A 24,904-nucleotide genomic window follows, 5' to 3' on the forward strand; every position below is an offset into this window, starting at 1 on the left:
TTTTAAATTAAGGTGGCCTCTTTGGCTAAGTGAAGAAACTGGTTCCACAAATTTGATGAGCAGACATATTTGTTGATATCCACAGCAGTGGGTGGAGGTTTGGTCTGAAATAAATCATAATATAGTGTATGTGGGAGTTTGGATCTTGTAATCTCTTTTTAGTTCCACCACAGTCTCAACTGTGTAGCTTTGAACTTGTTGCATAATCTCTTTATATCTTTTTCTTCACTTTCACTTGTGCGCCATTGCCTAAATTAGATTGTAGTCCAGAATTTTTGATAGATGATTCTTCAAAGAGCGGATAATACATCTTACTGGAGGAGTTATTTGACTGGATGATTGTGCAGAGACACAGACTATTGAACTGATCCATTCTGATGTTCATACTAAGTGCATGTCAAGCCATGATCATCTGTGGATTGTTTTCATATTGCCATCTGTCTTTATTTAAGCTAAATGAGTACCTGTGTGCATTTACATAAATATGTATATATATATAGTATATTAATACTATAGATATACATTTTAGGTGTGTATGTATACAAATATATATACATAAACACACATATAGTAATTTTGTTTATTTTTTCCAGATAAAAAAATTAAAGAATAGTTTTGGACACAACTGACTTTTAAGACTTTTAAGTCTACTTCTTAAGTAAGTCCTCAGATACCTCTTGCCACAGTTGAGCAATTAAAAATTTTGGAGTCTGAGATGGGAGATTATCTGATGAAGATCTGTAACCCAGTTTAGTCAAGCAATCTGTTATGTATGACTTTACTCCAGAAATACTGGAGGGGAAAATCTGCACAGCTGTTCCCCATGCTGCAATACCTGCTCTCTGAGTCAGCTGAAAAAAAGTAATTATCGTGTTCTCAGGATAGCACTATTAAAAGCAAAATATAGCACATGCACACACACAAAATCTAATGGTAAATGGCTTTATAAGAGAATTAAACATGTTCATGTGTCTCTAACTTCTTCAGGGTGGGCACAACACTATCTAAAGCAAGCAGTTTTTAATTTGAGGGGTGAAGTCTCATTTGCATTAATATACACTCATATTTCTCTATGGCAGTAAAGAAATTCAGTAAACAGGTATTCTGACTTTGGCCATGGACAAAGTAAGGAAGACTCCCATGTGAACGAGAACAGATCCCTGGATGTTTGATCTGGTGAAATGTTTGTCTTGCAGGTGCGGCCATCTACATCCTTTAGGTGGTGAATCAGAGCTTGCTGTTCTCAAGTTTAATAGGTGGTCTGTGGAAGTGTAGAATTAAGTCTCTGTATTGCCTTGATGATTAGGCAGGTTTTGCCTAATCAAAAAACTTGTATTTTTCCTGGTTTTCAGCTCTGCGACATATTTTCTTTTCTCATAGTTTGTTTTGTTTGTTTGTTTGTTTTGTTGTTTGTTTTGTTTTTGTGACTGGCTGTCACATAGCCTTCATTATTTGTAAACTACCTCACTACAAACATATATATATGCACAGTGCTTTGAATATAACTTGAGTTATGGAAAGAAAATAGTCTGATATGTTACAAAGTTTTCATGTCTCTAACTAAAATGACACTAACCTCATTTCAACTAAAAGGAGTAATTTCCAGTCTGAGAGTTTATGTCAAATGGTAGTGGGTGAGTTGTGAATAGCATGTAAAAATCTGTAATGGTTATACTGTTGGGGTCAGTGCAGCCTCAGTCAAAACATTATCATATTAGATTGTCCTATGTCACCAGATTGCAGTGTAATTCCTTTTCCCCATTTTATTACTGCTGTGGCAGAGATGCATCTGAATAGAAGGTTGTTTTTTTTTTAATAATTTACTCGTCTAGTTTCATTTATTAAGTGTTTTCACAACTCAGTGCTTTAAACACCTTGCATATGTTTTAATGGTGAAGTCTAGATTTACAGTTCCAGGGCCTTCTCTCCTGCCAGCTCTTATGGCTGTGCTTTGGATTTGGAAGAACACTGGTAGAACTTCTGAACAAATATAACTGAATACAGTGTGGATATAACACAATCCTGGAAATCTTCTCTCTTTCATTGTGTAGACAAGCCACATATTAGTAAATTATCTTGTAAAAATATGTTCCTTTCTGATTAATAGTCCTGGTATGCTGGCATCAGTTCTTCATGTATAGGCATCTCTTTATTATTCCCTCCAATCAGTGTACACTCAGAAAATAAGAGAATGAATTTAAATGTTTCTTTGTCTCAACTGTGAATGGAACCTAGTTTTCTTTTTGAAAATCTGTAATTAAAAAGAAAGAATCCAACAGCAGCTAAGAGAAGTTCCATGTTATGTTGATAAAGAGCTCTTCATTAAATTCTGGATCAAAAAGGACAAAAATAATTCAAAATCATACACAATTGTTTTATTCCTAGCTATAACAGTTTGTCATGAGTTCTTTTGTAAAAATCTTATTTTTAGGACTTTAATCATTTGAGTGAATAATTTGCCTCTGGCTGAAAGTAGGCACACATGCTCTCACCCTTAATGCAATTGTTTGCTTTTCTAAAGGTGCCTTTAATGGTATATTAAGTAAATGGAAAATACTTCATTTTTTGGCATTTGAAAGTATTTTAAGTATATTCCATAAAAATGTTTAAATGCTATGAACACTCTCTTCCACTCTTCTGAAATTGACAGCAGATATTCTAATGAAAAAAAGCAAAGGGAGCAGTCTTGATAATGAATTACAGATCTATGCAATGTATTGTTTTGTGGGGTTTTGTTGTTTATTTCTGTTTTGGTTTTATTATTATTATTTATTTTAGCTGCATTGATGCTGATAGCACTTCATGAAGACAGAAGGACTTCTGGAGTTTTCTATCTAGATGGCAATGCCATCTAGACATAAGCTTCAAGATGGTACTCTCATGACTTTGTGGTATAAGAATGTAAGTTATTTCCATTGTGGAAAAAGAACATTGGGGGACATCAGAGTGTTTGGGTAGAGTCCCTCAGTTATGTGATGCCAAGCCAAACATGACACAGATTTGACTCTTCAATGGAGTACTTAGTACTGCACAAGGACAATTCAAAATGTGATTTTCATCAAAACTTATGGAAATTTGAGTTTCATTAGAATTCTTGAATATACTAATTTCAGAAATTATGAAGCTGTAGGGTTTTAAGATTGCTCATCTGGAGTATTTTTGAAGAATTGAGTTCTTCTGTAGTAGCAGTATATGTTTAGCTTCTGAAGACCAAATAATGAATAATGAATTGCCCTTCTGTACACAAGGGTCAGATATGTGACACCATTCAAGTGATACAGGGCACTAGCAAAGGTTTCCTGTTAACCTATTGCCCTACATTGAATATCTGAGTATGAGAATTTAGATCAATTATTCATCAATAATGACAATTTAATATCATTCAAAGTCAAGTATCCAAGTAAAAGAGGAAAAATAATAAAAAATAAATATTCTGTAAATAAATGGTTGTCTTTTCAGCTTTTAAAGAATATAGACATCATTGGCCTTTTTGCATTTATATAGAAAAGATTCTCCATTTATTAGTACTTACATAGAGAAAATACATAGCTGAAATATAATTTCCATTAGAACAATGTTTATGTTCATTAAGAGCTTTTTTTTTTTTTTGAATCCATTGCAATTAATGGAGGATTTGTGAGTTATTTAATATAAGCAAAGAAAAATTATCGAACTCGATTATTGTTGATGTTTTTTGCTTGTTTGTTGTTTCATCTGTGTTTGCTTTGGAATGATGATTGCAGCTGAATTGTCAGTAGGAGGTTCTGTGAATAGGAAGATGACATTTGATTTGCCTGGACTTTGAGCAGTACCTTCTTGCTGGCACCCGCTTCATTATGAGTAAAGTTGTAACTGTCACAGCCACTGCAGATTTAGTTCTTGTTTTATTATTAATGCATTCTTAAATGAGTTTTTTTCTACTGGATTGGTGGATGTGAGGCAATAATAAATAAGTGAATGTGCTTCTTTGAAGAAAAAGACTCTAATGATGCTGTATTTTGACTGTGGCTTTGTAGGAAACTGCCTTGGTTGGTAGTTTATGTCTGGTATGACAAATCAGGTTTTGCTTTTGAAGATTTGAAAGGTAACTTTTGACTACAGTATTGATTTCAATGCTCCTGTGTAGCCTCTTTACAGAGGCTTGGAGAATGAGGTTTCTTTGAAAGAGAACGGGACTTGGAGATTTATGTACTCCTCTGTATTCAGGTAGGTAGAATCAGCAAAGACTGGAGTAGTAGCTTTACATTAATTTAATTACTCTTAGCGTTATCCAGGAAGATTTATTGCAAAATAAAATAATTTTCCTTAATCTCTCTGTGCATAAACATGTATTGATAAACATATAATTGTATGTTGATTTTGAAGAATTGTATACTCGATTTCTTTTATTGGTCCCAGTAGTTTGCTTTGTTCTACATGTGTCTGTAAGCTCAGAAAGAATGTGCAGATCTTATTGATTAAAAATAAGTTGTTGTGTTGTTGTTTTTTGTTTTTTGTTTTTGTTTTTGTTTTTGTTTTTGTTTTAAAAAAGTGTCAGTTCTAGAATATGGAGCAGTGGTTCTGTTTGTTCTTCCCTTTCTTCCTTACACCCTTCTTTTGTCCCTTTATCTCCCACTCTTCCCTTCTCCCCTTCCCCCCCCCCCCCCTTTTCTTTTTTTTTTTTTATCATGGGAGTAAGGGACAGAATAGAATTAACAAGTCTGAACAAGTACTTGTAATTAGAAACTTCAGATACTATACCAGTTCAGAGCTGAAGTGTCTGGGATTACTCCTGCAAATAAACATTGTTGCAGTGGAAAAAGCATTTATGATGAATTGTTCATGTATTTTAAGCTAGTGTTCAGTAACCAGTCACTAGAACTAGATGATCATCAAAGCACTCTGTTCAGTTCTTGCTTTCCACCCTATTTCTTTTAGTGGGAATACATTCACTTAAAAATAATCTTTCAAAGCTTATTGGCTATGTAACAGTAGACTGGAATCAAAGATAAACTTACTTTACTTACTAAGGTATAGCAACAATGAAAACAAATATATTCTCTAAATGGTTGGATTGTTTTAGTATAACTGTTACCCATGTCTAATGCAGTAGAAGAAAAAGACACTGGAATGTATTTGGTTCAATTGCCAATTCCCTTTTTTCTTTATGTCCTTAACAAATGTGTCTTTTTTGGTGAATGCTAGCCTACTGAATGAACAAAATGGCAATAAAAATGAAATTAATTTGATTATTTATGCCACGTATTTGTCACAGGAATTACAATAAATTGCTGATATATTTTTGAGGGTTAGTCAAAACTTAGGTCTTTTATTTTTCTGTCGCCTTGGCTATTTTGGGTATCAGTAGCCCCAGTGAATCCAGATAAAGAGGCAGCATTTAACTTAAATATCCCTGTCTCAGCTTTGTGGTAACAATAAGCCAAAGCTACAAAGTCAGTGCTTTGAAAATATCAGAAAATATGCTCTTGTTTTCTAAATGAATTATTTTGACATTTCTAATAAGTTGTTTGATTTTCCATGTTAAAAAAAAAAATGCTTTTAAATCCACATTTTCACCTAATAAAAAGATGTGGAAAAATTTGGGGCATCACTATATAGTTCCTGTTTATCTACTATTCTGGCAAAGGTGGGTTCATTACTTTTCCTACTGAATTATCATATCTTTCAGGAGAGAGAGAAAGAAAAGAGACAGACTTTTAGAACAGTTTCCCATCTTTATTTTATAGGGGAAATGGTGTTTCTTCAGTTGTTTATAACTTAGTTATGTGACATATATGCACTTGAAGATGGGTCTGTTTCTTATCCTTAAGGCAGAAGATGTATCTGCAAATAGTTAAGAACAGAAGCTTACGTCTCCTTTTGCTTTTGAGCATTCTCTTAATCAATGCTCATTTGATTCTCTCCTTCACTTATTTTCAAGAAAATTCTACATGCTCTGTTCTGGGAAACCTGCTGGCAGCAATGGTGAGAGAGCTTCCCACTCATACGAGTAAGCTCAGTTTCTTGAAGGAAGGACTTTATTTTTTCCAGACTTTATTCTGTGGGCAAGAAACAACTTCCAAGCAAATTATAGTCTATAAAAAATAAATGCAAATCATGTGTTAAAAAAGTAGAATGGTCTATTTATTTATTTGTTTGATTGTATGTATATAAGGAAATATATGATCCTTAAATTACAGCTTTTGGAAGTAGAGCAAATCTTTCTCTACTCAAGATTCCTAATAGGTGTAGGAAAGGCAAGGCTAAATTATACATGCTCCTCTGTCCTTATTTTAGAACTACCTACTGTGAAGTTTTATAAGCCTAGTAGCTTCATAGACTCATTTTTACATTATATATGGTATTTTTTAGTGTATCAGAAGTTCACCAAAAATTAATATGTATTTCCTGTTATTAATTAATATTTGATTTTTGAGGAATCCTTTCTGAATATTTGAATAGTTTGACATGGAAAGAGTAAATCTGCCTGCAGATTCTTCAAACTGAATACAAACAGAGAAGTTGAAGGTCTTGAGTTTGTTGTTTGATTGTTTTTTTGTTCATTTGTGCACTGTTTGTTTTATTTTTTTCTACATTGGAAACTCTGGAACTTATGTAGGGATAATTTCACCAAATATTCAGATATTATTCATAAATAGTTCAGCATTTAATTAAAAAAAAAAAAAAAAAAGCAGGTCTATACAGATCTCTTCCTGTAAAAATTTACCAAAAATTGGTTTTAGCTTTAACTAGGTTGTTTGTGATCTTGTAGATAATTTACAGTCCATAATATATATTTTCTGTTGTTTGCATGGATATAGATCATATTTATTGTTTTCCCTAAGTAGTTCAAGCAGGTTATGTAGCCTAGATATCACAGTAAGTATAAATAAGAATCAGAGCCGAGTTCAAAAACAGGAGCGGCAGCAATAGTCAGCATGTACATTTGGTGTTTTGTGTTAGAAAATGAATGGCAGAACTTCTTTATTGATGAAAGCTTGTGTGATATTAACCCAAAATACAATTAAAGTCTAAACATGATGTGTGCATTAATGACAGAAATTATATTCATGTGTTTGAAAACAACGTTTTTTTTTAAAGGGTCTTGCATCTATCAGCCCCTTCTCCTGATTCCTTAAAAATAGCTTTAAAGTCCTGGACTGTTCTCTGATGTTTCATTCTCTTAAAAATAATAATAATAATAATAATGTTAAATAATGTTATTGAGGTACAGATGGCATAGAAATCCCTGCTAACAGCTTTCAAGAATACATCAAGGAGAAATACTTCTAAGCCTTTATCAAAATAAGGAAAAGCAACATTCTCTACCCTATTCTGCTGGGTAATAATTAGAAGATTTAGAGATGCCAGCCAGGTGGTTTTAGCTGGGACATCTGGAAGTATAGCTTCTTGTTTAATCTTACTCTGTGCTAATCAAGTGTTTCTGAACCTCTTTGTAAACTGATACTTTTCTACAGATTAAACCTGTGCTGCCTTGTTTCCCTCCCCCCCCTCCCCCCCTTTTTTTTGTTGTTGTTGTACTCATTGTCCCCTAAAACAAGCAAACAAATAGAAATGATCTGTGCAGGAGAGAAAACTTTCTTAAAATCTGTTTTGTTCTTTATGAAGAACAAAACTTTGTGTTTCAAGCTAGCAACGTAAACCTCACGACCTTTTCCTCCAAATAGAAGGAGAAGGACTTGCTGTCAAAAGAGCAGTAAGAACATTTGACTTCATTTGCTGTTTAAACCAGAAATTCCCAATACTGTTGCTTGCCAAAGCAAACAATACTCTTCCTGCAGAATCCTCCCTTTGGAGAAGAATCAGAGAAAACAAACATTTTGAGGCAGATATTAGTCATGACACTTAACATGCTACTAGGAAGTGCCAAGAAAGTATGATGTGATGGTGGATTGAATGCATTCATTCAGCTGTATGGTTAAAGTCAGTTTGTGTGAGCTGAATATGGTCATCTACTAAAACTGTCAGATGTTATAATGGGGAGTAGGATTGTGTTACAAAACTCCAAGCTACAAACTTCACAAGTGAGTTCCAGTCTGATTCTGTACCAGAGTATCACATGCATTCAGTCTTGAATATGCATATTTAAAAAAAAAAAAAAAAAAAAAAAAAAAAAAATCAGTTTAGTGCTGCTTTATTTTGTCTGTGAAATATTGATGAAATTGCTGATAAAACATTCCTTTCTCACAGGTGTCTACCATATTTCTGACTGTTCATCAAGATCCACTTCCAGGCCATGCTTTATTTATCCTGGCATACCTGAAGCTGTCTCTCCATTGCATGTGTCTAGCATCAAATGTACAGGATGAGAGAGACTTCCTGCTTAAGTTCTGCACAATTTTTCCATTCCTAGAGTAATCATTCTGGGAATTTGAGGTGCAATGCTCATGAACAAATCTACATTATGTTCCATGTATACCATGCACACCGAATGCTTGATTACTGTGCAGTAATCAGAGTGGTGCAATAGTAGACTACCTTAAAGCTGAGCTGAGAGTCAATAGAGCATGTGGGATGAAAGAGTTTGAACAATAGAGTCCATCTATTTGGACTCTATTTGTGCCACGTTTTCTCTAGCAGCTAAATCAGGTATTAAGAACATTGAGGCTCTCTGGGGTAACCCAGTGGATTGCTGTTTATCAGTTGCACAGGGACGCCTTGCTGGAACGGTGCTTTTGACCTTACTGTTTGCACCACTCACCTGCAGGCATTCCCTGGCAGCCAGACAGGCTCATTGCCGACTGCTCCGACTAGCTGGCTCCTCAGTCAGTTGCCAGTTGTTCTTGTTAACTCTATATGCTTCTTTTTTCTGTCAGCCTGCTTCCTGTATCCCATTTATATCCTATCTGTTTGCTTCTGCTCTTGCTGTGCTCTCCTCCCCAGCCACAATTCTTTGCAGCCACTCAAGGGTTCCAATTCTCTTTGAAAGGATACAGTAGTATCAATCAATCCACCTGGACTCTTCCTTTTCTCCTTTCCTTTTATTTACTTATTTTTAAATGAAGAAATGGTCAACATTATCTCCTTATTTTTCTAGTTCAAACTATTGCACCTCAAGATTGTAAACTGCAGTAGTCCTGTAAGGTGACTCCTCCAACCTAAAACAGTGGAGAGGTTAGCTGCTTATGTTTTCCCCAGTTCTACCATTTATCTATGATTAACAGGAATCCTGCCAAGAACTGCAAGAGTTACCTAATCCATAGAATCAAGTTTGATAAACTGTAACCTTTGGTCAATTCTTGGCAGCTTCTTTTACTGTTTGAACAAGATCAGCACAGGGCCTGCCTCATGGAACTTCCCAGGGAGAAATTGCTAAGCACTTGCAAAATTTTAGGTACCTGGGCTAAAATGTGGTTTTAGGAGAGCAGAAAGGTACTTCATATCTCATATGCAGAAGAATGATCGTACATACCAGTGGGATGTATTTGTTGGCTTTTTTGTTACTGAAGATTATGACTATTTTCATATATTTATTTTATGATAAGTTGTTTTGTGAAATCTGTGACAGTCAAACCTTTGAATTTGTCCTGAATTTGTACAAATATTTCTGTATTACTGCAGTATTGTACACATTCCTAAGAGAGCTCTGGCTTTTAGATAGCTTCTCTGTTTTCTTGAGTGCCTTTTGAATTCTAATCATGGCCTCCAAAATGCGTGTAATCCCTTCCAGCTTAGTGTGATCTCTGAATTTAATAAAACAGACTCCCCATTCCATCATCTAACTCACTGATAAAAATATTAAATAATACCGTACTGAACATCAGCTCTTGTGAACTTCATCCAAGTAATCCTTGTATTTGTCAGTGATTAGATGTTGTTGTCGAGAGCTGTAAGCCCATTTTACTGTGGTTTGGCTGAGACCATGTTTCCCTAGTTTGTCTATGAGGATATCATGTAACTGGCTTGTTTGTGGACACCATATTTTAACCTGTAAAAGTCCTTTCTTTTCTAAGAATTTTGTTTCACTTTTTTGGAATAAAGCCTGCAGTATCATTCTTTTGGGACTTGAAGGGCACAGTATTCATTTCCTTTTACTCCCAACCTGATATTTTGGTGGATGTATACTCATCCTGACTTGCAGCTGTAGGAACAAGGGTCTCATATGGCACAATGGAGTGCTTCCACCTGTTTCTGTCTTTGATTTGTTTTTAAAATGTAAATTGTTGCTATGTTTAGAAGAGCTGTTCAATGCGTCTTAGCAATTAAGGTTGACACCACTATATACAAGTGCCAGAACAGTTCTGTTTAATATATTGTAAATGATCTCAGAGTCAGATATAATGGACGGTTATGCTGTACTTGTCAGTGGCATCCTTCTCATTTTGAGTTGAAGTGAAAATGAGAGGTAGGGAGGGAATGGTTAGGGAGTACATTTTTTCTTTGCTGTTGAGAGGCAGTTTTATTTTCTATGACTTTGCTGTTTGTTGTATGTTTGTTTGTTTGCTTGTTTTTAATTCCCATTTTCAACTGAAATTATTTGTAAATTCTTCCATAAGCTTTGTGTCAAGTGATGCTTGAGGTCCAAGCATGCTGTGCCTATGCAGCCCTGTGTAGTGGGATTTGTAAATATTCCTGCTATTGGGGGAATGTTGGAAAAAAAAAATTGCTTAGAAGACAGAGTGCTAACACTGTGCAGCTCTTACTGTAAAGTGCTATAGTGCTCTTGTTCATGGTCAGTCAGCTTCAATGGCTAAAGGCAGATAGTACTGGGTGGGACCTGTACTGCTCTTGCTCAGTTAGGCTGTTACCTGGAAATGGCAACTTAAAGGAATATTTCTGCTGTCCATCAAGCACAGAGACTGCTGTGCTCTGTAACTGTATGTGGGAAACTAGAAGATTAGCTTTCCTTTCCTAGACACCACAACATCTTGATGGGGCATCTGGCAGGGACAGTGTGGTGCTTGGTGAAGGAGTTGATATGTGTATTGAAATGGCAACATGATTAAATTTTATGCAAATTTAATGCAAGTGTGAAGTGCTGCTCTTAGGAAACATGAGATTTCACAAAGGCATCATAGGCAATGGCTAGCTATGCAACCAATATAGCAGCATCTATCTGTGTGCATCTCAGACTGAATAGAAACCTGGCGATGTCATGCAGTTACAAAAAAGGCCAGCATTACTCTTCTTTGAAATGTGGGGAGGTAATTGGTCTGCTCAACTAAACAAAAGTCACTTAGATCTCGGATATACTGTTGTGTCTAGCCGTGGACACTGCATTTTAAGTAATGGGTGAAGAAAGTCTTTTGGATCACAACGTTTGTTAGAGATCTGGACATTTATCTGTGGTGAAAGGAAAAATAGTTTAAATTTATTTAAAAATTCATTTTTAAAAAGTAAGTACATTCAGCATCTGTCATTACATAAGATGTTATTAGAAAGAAGGCAGGTTATCTTTGCAGTCTTCCTCACTGAAGGCTTTAAACTTGAGATTAGAAAAACCTTTTTCAGAAATGGTCTATATATGTGTCCTTCATCAGAGCATGAGTCCTCCAGATGTCTTAATATCCTTTCCACTATTCTGTTTGCCATCCTTTTGCAGGGAAAAAAGAAAAAAAATCTTTTCTTTTTCTGAGCTCCCTGTTTTTAAGGCATTCCTTATAAGAAAATATTTTCACCCTGTGTTAAAAGTCTCCCTGTTATCTGATAGTATTTCACTGAAACAGCTTTACCTGGTATTTATGCCCTTTTGCAATATGAGCTGCATATTTAGGGGAAAGACATGAGAAAGAGCTAAATGCAAACTTTGCTTTAGCAGAGTGAGCAGAATATTAGGTCAGCTAAAAATATGCTGCACTTCAGAGAGTTTCCATATATGTTGGGGATTTCTGTGGATGTTAGGACTCTGAAGAACATGGTACTAGGGATGTCTTTAACTACCTGTGAATGAGATGCAAAGCTTTGTTTTACTTCATTTGTCTTAACTATATTTGACAGTTGGAAGTAAGGTAAATGCTAAGGCTAAATGGGTTCAATTCATCAAAACATCTGCTCTCTTCCTGCATTTAGCTGGTAGTCATTCGCCATTTCCTTACCAAGTTACTTCAAAATAGGAGAAATGTTTTCTTGGAGTCTGAGAAAAGACAGAAAAGAAAGGCAGATTAAATGTCATATAATATTTCTGTGGGAATTTAGTGCCTGTCATATACAACTCAATTAAAAACACTGCATACTTCAGTATGCAAATAGTTGTATTCGAACTACTCTATACTGTGTTGTGGTATACTGTCCTGGCTAAAGGAGGCTGCTTTTTGATCCAGTACTTCTTCCTAAAGCAAAAGAAGCTAGGCAACAATAAACTGAGTCAAAGAGGTAAGAGGAAAAATAATCACATTCCATGCTGCATCCAAACATCTCTGATTGCTTTGTGTCTGTCTTATTCAGGGCAATATGTTTCTTTCTGCTACAAGGCATGGAAGAAATCAAACAAATATACCAGCTACCTCCAGATGATTAAGTTTAGGGAGGTGTTCAGTGCTCTGTTTTTATTCCCAGAAATAGCAGAATATCCTCTGTACATCATAATAGTATTGGATTCTCCATTTGTTTTTTTTTTGTTTCCCTGAGGATAGGGCAGAGACAGGGATGGAGGACCAAGGTAGCCAGCTGGATGTGAAAAAATCAGTACTTCACCATTATTTTTTGACAAGGAACATATATAATTTTTTTCATCCTTTGTCTCTGATAAACTACCAAGTTTCCCAAATATAGAGATATACAGATAGACCAGAAAAGATAAAGTTCATAAAGTAACTCATTTTCTGACATACGCTAATTGGTATTAACTTTTCTGGAAGCATTCTGCTAAAATCCTTGAAAAGTTCACAGCACAGTTTCATGGTTCTGGTGTAAACTGATGACAAGATTCACACAACTTTCTATATTTCTCAGTTTAGAGGATCACCATATATAACTTGGGCTTTTTAATACATACATGTCAGTATGCCAATCAGCTTATTTTTTTTTTTTTTCAAAATACTTCCAGCAGAGGATCTTCAGTAGAGCTGAAATAGTAAGTCTGTAAGTATAATTTGTGATTGCAAATTTATGACAGCTTGTTCATAAAATAATCTAGCTGAAAAGGAGTAAGAAACAGTTTAGTTGTGGAGAGATCTAGCTCTCTGCAGCTTGTCTTGGTGACTATTAGTATCATAAAAGAACCCCATTTTTGCTCATTCTGCCTCAGAACACTTGAAGTGAACCATCTGAAAACTTTGGAGCTCTCGAGGAATGTTTCCCTTCCATGCAGTATTATCTGCATGAATGGATTAAGTAGTTTCACTAAATCTTGTATTAAGTTGGTGGAGAAATACAAGGAATTGGGCAGGGTTACAAGTAGGGACATGGGTGCACAATTTAAGGAAGTGACAGAGAGTTTAATATATATATATATATATATATAAAGGCAAAAATCTGGTAGGAACAGGACTGCAGAATGCCTGTTTAATGTTCTTCTCTACACTTGAACTCATTCAAGTCAACAACCTTTCCTTCTTGACAAGTAGCTGCAAGTTTCAAGCACTTGCAAGTTAGAAATGCTGGGAACATAGTTGAACCTATGGACTGATTTTGCACCTTTGTGCATGTACATTGTTACATCTGGTTAATCATATAAAGTGGCTCTCCTCCCTGCTTTGCACAAAACCTTTGCTACCTCAGTATGCTAGGTGGATTTGCTTCGGGATTTGTACATAGAGAGGGCAACTCATAGTGCATAAAATAGATGACTACAGGGGGGCTATGGTCATGGCATAGCTAATTGTGTTTCAGCTTTGTTTTTGCCTCAGTATTCCTCAGTTATGGTGGGCAAGTCATGTAGCTTAAGGTTCTCAAGAATAACTTCTTTCTCAATGTTGCTCACCTTCTAAGGACTTAACAACAGGACCTTTGAATTGACTTACTTAATTTTGGAGCACTTAAAGCTGTCACAGGGACCAGTTTAAAAGTAAATGTGGTTTCAAGGTGAAAAGTGCAATATAATGTGAAGTAATCTGATATATCAGGTATAGGCTTCTCCAACTTGGTTGCCCAAAAGGAGCTGACGCTTTTGATCATTCTTGTCTTAATCTTTGGGCTTCTGTTCTCAATGTGTCAGAAACATGAAAGAAAATGTGCTCGGTCATTTGTAAAAAATTGAAGTAGGAGGAAATTTTCATTCTGGTTCTTAACATTAAAGTATGTTTATTTGAAATATGTTTAGATCTGTTGTATTATAATTAAGTTGGTCTTTGTTGGTGGCAACAGAATAAAGTATTTTTTAATGATTGCTTGAGAAAAAGGAATCTTGCTTGTAGAAGGTGGTGGTGTGTGTGTTTGTTTTGTTTTGTTTTCCTGCAGGAAGGTCAGAAACAAGAAAGGAAAAGAATATAATGGTATTACATAGGAGAGAGATGCCTGGGAAATGCTGTACAGCACTGTGAAGGGCAGAGGTCTAAGTATTGTTGTTAGACTCCACAGCTAGGGATGCAATGCATCATTTTACAAAGGACTGTGGAAAGGCAAACACACATAACAGGAACATGGCTGATGTAACTCTTCATATTGACTGTTATCTGGTTTTGTCCATTAGTGTTGTGCTTCTCACTCCACTGGCTCACAGAATGCTCACCAGAGAAAGAAACTGCCCAACTAACAAAACATGGGAGTTCAGTGAAAAGAAGCTTTGCTTTGTTTAACTGCCTTGAACAGCTATTTTATACCAACAGCAATTGGTGAAATAGAGCAAAGAAAGTGTGAACCAGCATTGTGTTCTCCCTTCAGTTTAAACAGAAGGAAGTAGGAACTCATTTCTTCACCTAATTCTCAGAAATCTCAGTATTACAGCACCTGCATGCTGTGTTCATTTGTCTTCACAGAGACCTAGGATGAACTGCATGGCTGGATTCCTGATGGGTGTTTTTTTTTGCTGACCAGTAGCAAAAGTCTGCAAAGAAATAACAGGCTAGTGCATTTACAATCATATATTTGATTTAGCTACATCTTGCCTATTTAAAATATTTATTAATTACATTTCAAATACTTCTTCTGACTTGCTAACTTGTTTTTAATTAAATCCTTGTTAAGTTGATTGGCTTAATTGAAATAAATGCAACACCCTGATGAGAACTGGGTTATTTTGAATCTAGTTAACCTTCAAGTGAAGGTGTTTTTCTTTTCTCTCTCTTCTGCAGTGTAATTACAATTGAGATTAGCTTATTATGCACATAAAGAATGACCTTTCATCTTGTCCAAGGTAAAGACAAACACAGAGGCATTTAGTGCATGAGCAGAAAGGACGTAGATTTTAATATAAAATACAACCTTATTGTTTGTTTTGTCTTTTGGGGTGCTCTGTTGTTCAGGTGGATATGATATTTTTGTTTGTAAAGCTTGAAAAAACATGAATCAGGAGACAGGTTCTTTTGGTAGGTGCTATAAAGAACCTCAAAAAGAATAAGTGAATTCTGCTACTAAATCAGGCTTCATTTCTGGCTGTATTTCTATGTTTGTTAGGCTGCCTCTCTGGATGTCCTTGTGCTATGTCTTGAATAAAAATGAAGTCTCAAAATTGTAGTTTCTCTCTTTTTCTTCTTCTATCAGGCTTGTCAACTCCTTAAAAAAAAAAAAAAAAAAAAAGATGAAAAGCTCTAGTGATTGCTGTATATAGGCCTCAAGTGCAGAACCATTCCCATCAAGGCATCTCTTTGTTTTTCAAGGCCCCATTCATTGTGAGTACTTCTGTTAATTGTATTGTTATATATCCTCATACTTCATTTAAATGCTGACATGGGATACAGTACTGCTGTGTTGTAATGAGTGTGGTAATGACTTGAGGCATAGCATATATGTAAATGGAACAGCAATGAAAAATAAAATTATATTTTAATTGACAGTATCTGCGTAACAAAAAGCATGTAGGTAGCATAACAATCTAGCAGATAGAGACAGCATTAAAATGTAAAGACTCACACCTTTATGTCAGGACACCCTTCCTTAGTAAGTTGTAAGTTGCATTCCTGGACATACTGCACAATAGCTCTGTGCATTGTTTTCATCATCTCTAAAACAGAAAGTAAGCATTCTTATTAACTGTTACAAAATATCTCAGTGTAAACTTCCATGTAAATATCTTGGTACTACTTCTGTTTTTATGGCAGTGTGATGTTAAATTCTGAAAGCAGAGGCCTAAGGAGTCGCCTGACTTTTTGTTAATACTACTATCAAGAGCTGTTTGACATCAACATCGGAGAAGAGGACAGGTTAATGCTCTTCAGTTTGTGACTCATTATCTCTTTCTTTTGTTCCATGAAAAATACTGAGTTAGTATTTTATGGGCTGTAGAAAAGTACAAGTGTAAAATCTATGATACCTGAAAAACCTCCCACAAAATGCAGATTAATATGCTAGAATACTGAGGTGGTTTTACCCAGCTGGGCAGCTGAATTGCACCACAACCACTCTCTCACTGCCCCTCCTCAAAGGGAAAGGTAGAGAAAATATGAAAAGGGCTCAAAGGTTGAGATAAAGACAGGGAGATGGCTCATCAATTACTGTCATGGGCAAAACAGGTTCAGTGTAGAAAGATTAATATAATTTATTGCCTATTGCTAACAGACTAGAACAGTGAGAACTAAAAGCAAACTAAAAACACGTTCCTCACTTCCTCCCCCAAACAGCACAGGGGAACAGAGAATGGGGGCTGTGGTCAGTCCCTGATGTTTTGTATCCGCTGCTCCTTCACAGTCACTCTCTGCCCCTGCTCCACATGGGGTCCCTCCCACGGGATGCCGTCCTTCCCAAACTGAGCCTGTGGGGGCTGCCCTCAGGCAGCAGCTCTTCAAGAGCTGCTTCCACATGGCTCCATACCACAGGGTCCATCCCCCAGGAGCAAACTGCTCCAGTATGTCTCCCATGGGCAGCAGCTCCCCCAAGACCTTCTGCTCCTGCATGGGATCCCCACCACAGGCTGCAATGTGTGTATCTGCTCTACTGTGGTACCCACAGGGGAATTTCTGCTCCAGCACCTGGAACACCTCCTGCCCTCCTTCTGCACTGACTTTAGATTCTGCAGGGCTGGTTCTTGCTCCTGTCTCTCCCAGCTGTTGTTGCACAGAAGTTTCCTTTCTTCGGTCTGCTCTCCCAGAGGTCCAACCAGCATCGCTCACTGGCTCAACTCTGTCCAGCAGCAGGTCCTTTTTGGAGTCAGCTGGAGCTGGCTCAGACCTGACATGGGGTAGCTGCTGGGCTCTGCTCACAGAGGCCACCCCTGCAACCTCCCACTACCAAAATTTTGCCACAAAAAAACAATACAAATACATGCATTTTCTCATGTGGCTAATTGGATAGTTTAAAAATTACATTCAAATCAAGGCCTCCGTTAGAGGAAATATAAATATTTTAAACTATACTGATATGTGAAGCCTTTTCTGTGGTAAATTGAAGGTTGTATGAACTATTGTGTTTGTTGGATCTTCTTGTTCAGAAGAATACTGTTTGTGCTTAATTAAGGTTCAGAATATATTCACTTGTAATGGTAATGAATTCTGATTTAGGCTATATGCTGGGGAAGTGAAAAGTTTTCATTCACTTGATGCAGGTGCAGACTATAGATGAGGGAAGGCTGATGGAACTGGATTCCATATAAAACTTCTTTGCACAGGCTTTTCCTCAAATTCAAAAGCTATAGTTGTGGGAGGTAATATTTTCCTTTTGTATTTTAACAGCATACTGATGGTCCCACACACACTAGAATTCATTGCTATTGTCATCTGTCTGTTAATCAGGTTTTCAGTGTGAGCTGATATTAAGTTGTTAAAATATCATTCAAAGTAAGATGAAAAATATTTTAGGTGCTGATTAGCTTATAGAATGACTAAGTCCATAAGTGTTAGTTTGTCTACAAGAAGCATTTAATAATATAGGAGTCACAACTGATGATTTCACAAAGCAATAAATTATTCCTTTTTTTTTCCTCTGTTGTCTATGGCAAATATTTTTAGTAATCTGAACCCTAAACCTCACCAGTGAGTGACTGTTGTTTTTCTGTTGTATTTAACCTCATTGCTGTGCTGAGATTTTCCAAATAAATTGAAAAAAAAAAAAAAAAAAACATTTAAAATGAAAAAGAAAAATCTCCCTATTGTATAAAAGGCATTGTAACATTGTAAACCTAACAATGACTACTTATTTTATTTTAATTACTGATTATTTGTGTCTGTTAAGATACCAGGGCAGAATTCAGAATAGTAAATAGAAATAAATATAAATCCTTCCTAACAGTGGACAGGGCAGTGACATCTGAAGGACCAGTTGAGGACAAAGTGCTGACCCACCTTGAGACAAACAGATGTCATAGAAAAACTTCAAAGTCTGACTCTGAACTTACTTGCCACTGACATTCCTTTGGGTTCATTAACTTTACATTGACTCCAGGTTGTATACATTAAAGGTGTTTCATGTAAATATGGTGGAGCTGAGGCACTAAGAACCCAAGCAAGTGTGGATAAATCTGACTGTTGACTGAGACATGAACATGCCTGAGGGAAGTGATCATAAAGATCCCTTTTAGATACAGTTGCCCATAGATATAGATGCAATCAGGTCTAGGGGGATCTATGCTTTTTTGGGTTTTGCAGTTTTCTAGGACATAACACTGGAGTAAGGTCTCCCCTTGAAGGCTTCTGAGCACTATTGCATAGTGCTCAGCCACCAATAGTGACTGGAAAAGATTGTCACTTCACCACTCTTGGAAGGTTTGCATAGTGACATGGCAGAAGAACCATTGCAGCCAGCTCTCGGTAGCACCTGCCTTAACGCTTTCAGGAGGGAGCTGTGCCACCCCTTACAAAGCCTTTAACAGTGCTTTTGGGGGAGAGCCACAACAGAAGCTTTGCTTCCAGGTTAGGGATGAGATGTTTCGCAGTTGGTCTGAAAAAGCTCGTACTGCTTCAGACTGTGTAATAATTTATTTTGAAGATAAATATAGGATCTGAGTTTCTGTGACTGTCAATCTAATGCTGCAAATGAATATTAAATACACTTTCAAAAGTCAGTGACAGAATTGAATAAAATAATTTTTATAATACTTCTCAATATTTTGTTAAGTGATGGTAAATGATTTTGTTAAAAAAAAAAATCTAAAAGCTAAAGTTGATAGGAAATTTTGTGTATTTTATGCCACTGAGTTCTCAGCTGAATATGTATGACTACTGTTGTACCAATAAAGATATATTATTATTTTAATTCCTCAGATGTAGCCAATCAATTAGAATATTGTACCTGTCAATTTGCCATTGGTCTCTCTTAAAGACTCTTATTTAAGTTTTCTTGCTCCTTAATAACTTGGTTCTACTTGGTTGAAGCTTTGAAAAGATGAAATTTCTTTTCTCTGGCAAAGAATAAGATCAAAGTTATGCTAGCTTGAGGTGTTGATATATTCTTAATTGGAGAAGTTTTTCTTCTCCCTCTTAGAAGTCTCATGGAGAAATTAAAGTACAGCTTTTTTTTCCTATCTTCTGTTTTTCTTTCTCACACAGACAATCAATTATAATCCTTATTTGTTTGCAAGGCTTTAGACCTTGTGGTTATGGGAAGTAGTCTTATCTTTTTCTTCTCTAAGATCTATCAGGAGCCTCTAGGGAGGAAGTGGGACCTCTTTTCTTATAGTCAGAACATTAGAAGTACTGCTGTTGTGGTTGTCCTTCAGAAAAGGAAGTTTCCTCCATGTATGTGTATTCAAATGAGGAATGTTGCTGGAGAATGCTATAATGTTCTTTCTTTTCAGTTCCATTTATACTCACAAGTTAACCCAGTCATAATTTATATAGATTGCACATCTAATAGCCTAAAGATTAACCTGTGAAAGTGTTTCTTGTTCAGTCAGACTACTACAAGTTTGACTCTTACGTTATCATATCTGCCAGTATTTTTTTTTATATCCAAGGTATGATATCTGCCACAGGCAGAATGTGTTTTGCTCTAAACTTGTGTCAAATTGAAAATGTTATGATTTTGATACACTTTGACTGCTTTGATGAAAAGACTCAATGCATGGTGGGGTTTCCCCACGGTTGTTTCTTTGATGCATGCGCTTAAACACAGAGTTGTAATTTACCAAAGACTGCTATGGTCAGACAGTGACCTTTAAAACAAAGGATAAGCACTGTCCTGGAGCTCATGCGTGGTGTTGTAGAGCTGAATTAAAATTTCTATGATGTCTGAAGTTTGCACCTCTAAAAGGAGATCTGGAGTCTTCATTACTCTGTTTGCTGAGAATATATAATCTTAATGACTAAAATGTCCTCTCCTATACTCTGTAATACGGTTATCCTCCATCTTAGTTCCATCTTGACATATCTATGTCAAAGAATTTTTTGATTTATCAAGTGTAAATGATAAGTATTGTGATCTTGTCAAATATAGGCTGCTAGAAATACTACCACATCCCAAATTTCGGTCCCTTGCAATAGGATAGGGAAGAGATTTGACTGTGTTCCAAGACAATATACCGTGTGTGTGTGTGTTTCTGATTATATGTATGCTTAGGTTGCATGTATGCTTGAAAAATTATATATATATATATATATTAACTGTAGAGCTCACTTGGTGACCTCTGTTGTGAACTTCGTTACCTACCTGTTTGTCAGTGGAAATAAGGTAACTGTTAAAAACTTGATGTGTTTAGCTGATGTAGAAGAACATAGCTCCTTTTTCTCTAAAAATACCCAAAATATCACTTTATCTCTATTTTCTTGGGGGGAGAATTCACCCTTTGAACTGCATTATTCTACATTGAACCTGCTTAGTTCATTCAGTTTTATGCTCCTTGGGGCAGAATGCCCTTCATCACATTGTTCAGTACATTGTCTACAGCTGTAACACTGCATACAGAAATGAGAGCAGCTGGAACAGATAGATGTGTCCAATATTAAAAAGATTCATGTATTTAAGAAAAAGGTGCTGAGGAGCCTGGAATACTGCACTTGAGTGGGACTCCCAAGTGATGTCACGGACTTAAAACAGAGAAGAACACAACAAATAACTTTGACATTTTATCTCAAACCCATTGAGCATTCTTTTAAGTCAACATTTAAGGATATTTCCCTTTAGTTCCAAAAGGTATTCATTAACCTTGCCATTAAATTCATGTATTAGGGTCTTTCAGGATCAAGGCTTGTACATAAAGCCTTGTACATAACAAGAACACACAAAAGTGTGTTCTTGGATCACTTTGAATAGATAGGGGAAAGAAAGAAACTTTCACACTATCTTTCTTCCCAGTGTCTGATTTACTTTGTTTTCCTTGCAACTCTAAGGTCCTTTGTTCATTGACTTAAAGGAGACATATATAAAAGTCCCATTACAATCAAAATAAATTACCTGTATCTTCCTGCCATGAATAAGAAACAGACACTCTTAGATGCTGCATCCGTTACCGGTTTTGGTGATCCAGAACCTGCTTGCAAATATGAAAATGAAGCACAAAGAAAGAAGTTCAGGGGAAAGTTATAATGGTCACCCACTTCTCAAAGAATACTGCAAAGCAGGAGTGTCCTGTGTGAGTGTGTTTGTGTGTCTTTGGGAGAGAAAGGGGACTGAAACATCAGTATTTGGTCACATAAACCTGGCTAGGGTGTTAGTACTCTAAGGATCATTTCCATACTGGCAGAAAAGAGGATTAGTTTGGTTTTGGCTTTGAACTGGTGTGGAAGTAGAACTGTTGGAGAAATGGTCAGCAAATGCATGGATTCAAATAATTATTCCTCAGAATAATACGTGATAGTCTCAAAAGGCTCTCTTATCGCTAATTTGCATCACAATTGAAAAAATGAATGCTGAAAGATCTTATTGTTTATACTGATTTTATTTTTTTTTAATGCATTGACTTGAACACTTATAACTGTGTGAAATTCTGGACTCAATGAATTGATGACAAATTTCATACTGATGAAATTCAACCCTTTTTTCATCCTCTGTTTTGAAGTTACTCAGTTACACACACAGGTCACTTTTTCAAATGAGAAACTCATTACTTACAGTAAAATAAATAAATAAATAAATGAAACTGGCACTGTCTTTATTGACTTTGATAGCTGCCTATATGAGCATGCTACTTTGGTGAGAAAAATGTTAATCATATAGACAGAAGGTTTTTTGTTCAAGAGTCTCTGAAGAGCTTTTGTATGTTTTGAAAGCAAGGTAATAGTTGATTAACAGATAATCACAGTCCTTAAATCTACAGTATCTAGTATTTGATCTCACAATTTCACTTCTTTTGTAATTCTAAATTATTGAACAAAGTGAGACCAAATAAATTGTAATTTTTCTTGGCCATGTTGCAATGTCTAATTAAATTTCAGGAGGAAGAGAACTAACACTCGAAGTGTGCAGTTACCATTGATCCAGGCACAGGTTCACTGAGGTTGGGAATTGGGGGGGGTTTATTTTTTTTGTTGGGGGGGGTGGATTTTTTGTTTGTTTTTCTTATGGACAATTCAAATAGTTTGAGTTCCCTAGGTTTTTCATTAGGAAGTAAGTTGTGCAGATCTCAGTTCATTCTTTTACTTCCTTCCTATAGCTCTTGCAGACTGGAGCATTGTGTTGAGCATGCTGTCTGGAAGGGGTGTTCACACATGTTCTGTACAGGAAAAATGCCATCTTATTCTGTCAGAATTCAAAATTGAGTCACTTTAGTGTCAAAATTACTGTGTAGGAAAGTTAAATATGATATCTAAAAGACAGCCAAAAATAAAGCCAAAGTTTTTTTGTTCCCCTTGCCCTCAAGTGAGAGGTGTCAGGGAAAAAATAACACTGGACTGCTTTAGGTTTCAAAATGAGTCCTAAATACTAGCTCTTTTTTTACTAAAACCACTTCATATCAGTTTATCTCAGTAAATGTAATAGAAGTTTAGTATAGCACGTTACTGAATACAGTATGACCATTACATTTGCCTCACCTTTTTTCAGACTCTTCAGTGAGGATGACACCATTTACCCAAAGGTAAATATTCTTATTATTCTTATTCTTATAGAATAAGGATGAGGTAGCTCCAGCCTTCCAGCAACTCATTGCTCATACTCATTTAAACACAGCTAAAGAAGTTGAAATAAACTTACTGAAAGAATGTTTTCTAAGTTTTAGTTGCTGTTTTTTAAACAGTTCACAAGAGTGTTCTCTGGTTTTACTTTAAAGTCAATAATATATTAGAATTTGGGTGGGGGTGGGTTGCTTGTTTGTTTACTTTTACAATGAGATTTTGTAGTTAAACTTTATTTAATTTGTTATGCAGTGGATCAATATGGTATTTTATAAAAAAAATTCCCTGACTTATGGGCCAGGTTTTATACAATATAATTCTAGCAGTGATTAATACAAATAAAACAAAAGTAATAAAACAAATAAAAAAAGTAATGATGGAAGGACAAAATGATGAACATTTTCTTTGAACTTCCAGCAGAATTTTAAAAGGTAATGCTCTTTGCAGAAAGTCGTCTTTATCTGTTTTCTTTTTCTGTGATGATTAATGAGGCTTATGAAAATTTTCCAATTTCTCTTCCCCATCACAATAGATTATTCACTCTTATCTGAGTGTACAAGCAAAATCTGGAAAAAAATGGTAGAAGCTAGGCTACATTTTACTGTTGATGTTGTTCCAGCACAGCTGTTTTATTTGCTTTTAAAACTTTCAGGATTTTTTTCTGATGCTTAACAATGGAGATCGGTTTTCTTCTTTAAAATCTAGAGGTATTTTTAAAATAGATTTCATTTTTAAAATCTAGAGATATATGGGGCTACATAGGGGAATACCTAGATCCAGTCTCCAGTTATGTAAACTAGTGAAGTATAGTCTTGTATTAAGCTTCCTGACTGTGTTTGCAAGGCAATGTTATATGCAGGTATGATCCAACATTGTAAGACTGATTTCCTATTAAAAAAAAAAGAAAAGGCTACTCTCTGAATACACAGCATATGTTTTAGAATATACACGTTGCTCTCTGAATTACTGGTTACACTGGAATTCTGCAGTAGTTGTAGTCTCTTGCCCTGTTTTACATATTCTCTGATTAATTTGGGATTTCTTATTTATTTATTTATTGTAGCACAGTGTGTTTTGGGTTAATTACCATTGTGCATTGAATTGCACAGAATATAGATTAAAATTCTGAATACATTAAGTCAGAACTACTTAATATCATTTATCTTCCTTTCCTCTCTTTACTAAAAGGCACTGGAAATAGGATTCCTTAGGAATAAGGTTTGATGAAACTGGTGCTTTCTGAACTACACAGCTCAAAATAAGTACAAAAGCATCATCCAACTAGCTGTAAAATATGTATGGCGTTTAATTTAGAACTATTTTTTTTACATATTTTCATGGAGGGAGGTGAGATGTAGAAATTTTCAGTATTTCTTTCATGTATTAGAAATTTATTGTAACCCACTAAATTTATGGGATTTTTTGTTTGTAGAGAAATGCTGGGAGTATTGCCCAGAATAGAATGAGCCTGAGATTCTCTCCCTTAATGCTAGTACAGTCACTGCACAGCTGGAACAGCGTCAGAAGGTCACAATCAAGGAGCAACAGATTTGGGGACAGATTTATCTAGGACATTTGCCATCATTCTTCTTTCTGTTTACAACTATGCATTGGGGAAGCTATAATAATAGAAATAGTGCTCTTTGCAATACTACTTCAATTAGGTTATGTTTTTTCAATCAGTTGATTACATTATCAAAATCAAGTTGAGAAGAGTTTAAAAGTACACAAGAAAACAGCTGTATAGAGGAGGCATTTATTTATAGTACAGATTTTAAAAAGCCTAAAATTGAATGTTTTTTTCACGCGACAGTGAGATAATTTGATTATTAAATGATACCCAAATAAACGTCTTTTCATGTTACAAAAAGTCAACTTCTACCTTATTT

The 24,904-nt window shown here is 35.7% G+C and overlaps 1 protein-coding gene across 11 annotated transcripts in view; it reads left to right on the forward strand.

The window, feature by feature from the left end:
* DLGAP1 (DLG associated protein 1) overlaps nucleotides 1–24,904 on the forward strand; it is a 417,012-nt gene that overhangs the window by 53,521 nt on the left and 338,587 nt on the right. For 2 of the 11 annotated variants that reach the window (XM_084510659.1, XM_084510661.1), the window contains exon 2: nucleotides 22,945–22,978. The exons of the other annotated variants lie outside the window; for them this stretch is intronic. The gene's annotated coding sequence lies outside the window, so the exon portion shown is untranslated. The remainder of the gene's footprint in view (nucleotides 1–22,944; nucleotides 22,979–24,904) is intronic. 11 annotated transcript variants of the gene reach the window in all.

The sequence above is a fragment of the Aythya ferina genome (genome assembly GCF_964211825.1).
Source record: "Aythya ferina genome assembly, chromosome: 2".
NCBI lineage: Eukaryota > Metazoa > Chordata > Aves > Anseriformes > Anatidae > Aythya > Aythya ferina.